Here is a 1729-nt window from a genome sequence, read left to right on the forward strand (position 1 = left end):
TAATAACTAGAGGGACTATAAAATTCAAACTAAAACAGAGTCTGGTTGTTTCGGTCCCTGATAGGTTTTTAGTTCCTTGTATGTCTATTAGAGATCTGATTGCGATTTTTCACATATAGAAAGAAAAATATTATACAACATTGTTTTTTTTTTTTGGGTTTAGTCAGTTTCGGGTGCCTTTATCAGCCCAATTGGTTTAAACCAAAACGAACTAAAACTGGGAGTTTTTTTTTTGAAACCAATATGAAGTTCAGTCTGATCGGTTTTAATTTGTGGTTCGGTCCAATTGATTTCTAGTTCGATCCATCTTTTCAATTGGACCTCCATCTTGACACCTACCCCTCGTCCAAATGTTATTTACTAGTTTTAACTTTAAGACAATGATTACATATACAAGCGTTTGTAGTCCAACGGTTAGGATGATTGCCTTCCAAGCAATAGACCTGGGTTCGACTCCCGGCAGACGCATTGTTGTTTTCATAATTTTTTATGCTTCGCCTTTTTGCCTGCTGTAAGTGCATCGCCAGACACAGCGAGGCGTGAAGAGGCCTTGCCCGGGCAGGGTGCTGCACAGGATCCTTTTGGGAGGAATTCAGAGATTATGCATTGAAAGTGATAACCTTATGGTTATTAACATACTCCTCAGTGGCTCAAGAATAGGGGTGTCAATAAAGCCCGGCTGGCCTGAACCCGCCCGAACCCACCCTGAGCCCGGCCCGGGCCCGACCCTGATTTTTTGACCCTGAGGGCGGGTTTGGGTTTAGTTATAGTCTGACCCTGGCAGGGTCGGGTCGGGTCAGGGTTTAGATCCTGGGCCTAGCCTGCCCGCCCGACCCACCGTATTAATTATAAGTATATAATATTACATATATATATATATATATATATATTATATATATAATATTACATATATATATATATATATATATATATATATATATATATATATATATATATATATATATATTATATACTTAATATAAATATTTTCTTGACAAAAAAAAAAGAAGAGAATTGTACAGGAGATAACTACTAGCTTTGTCATCATCATGAAGTGGGAACCCATAAAAAGAGTAGATCATCTCCTATTTTGATCAGGACCATAAAAAGAGTCACTGACATGATTGTTATTTAGTTGTAGCCCCTATAAGCTTCCAGGCCTATTGAGGGTACACCGTTACAATTGTAGAGAGAGAGTTTATACACACGCCATTTTTTTCAACATATTTATTAGCTGTCCCATAGGTTGAGATCCTATGTTACAAAAATATGGTTTAATGAGACACGTGGACGGTGCCATAAATCAAGACCAACCCGACCAGGCCCGACCCTGGCAGGGTCGGGTCAGGGTTGAGAGTTTCTTGACCCTGACAGGGTCGGGTCAGGGTCAGGGTCAGGGTTAAGGCCTCTAGGGTTGGGTCAGGGTTTAGGCAGGCCCGGCCCAACCCGACCCATTGACACCCCTACTCAAGAATCCACTTTTCCATGGAGGTTATTTTCTTTTCTTTTTTGGATAATAGAGGCTATTTCATACAGCTTTGAATATGTGCAATTTCAACATATTCTGCAGGAAAGAAATTTCTTAGCTGACATGCTTGCTTCGTTAGGTGCTTCTTCTCAGTTAGATCATATACGTGACTCCCATCCTCTTGCGATTCTTAAGTTTCTTTTGTACTATGACATTTGTGGTTTTAGTTTTCTTAGGTTTTCAATAAAAGTATGTTCTTAC

The 1729-nt window shown here is 39.7% G+C and overlaps 1 non-coding gene across 1 annotated transcript; it reads left to right on the top strand.

The window, feature by feature from the left end:
* The first annotated feature begins 396 nt into the window (after nt 1–396).
* Nucleotides 397–468, top strand: TRNAG-UCC. Its single transcript has one exon. It is a non-coding gene; the product is annotated as a tRNA-Gly (tRNA).
* The last annotated feature ends 1261 nt before the right edge of the window (nt 469–1729 follow it).

Source organism: Telopea speciosissima, chromosome 2, assembly GCF_018873765.1.
Source record: "Telopea speciosissima isolate NSW1024214 ecotype Mountain lineage chromosome 2, Tspe_v1, whole genome shotgun sequence".
Taxonomy (NCBI): domain Eukaryota; kingdom Viridiplantae; phylum Streptophyta; class Magnoliopsida; order Proteales; family Proteaceae; genus Telopea; species Telopea speciosissima.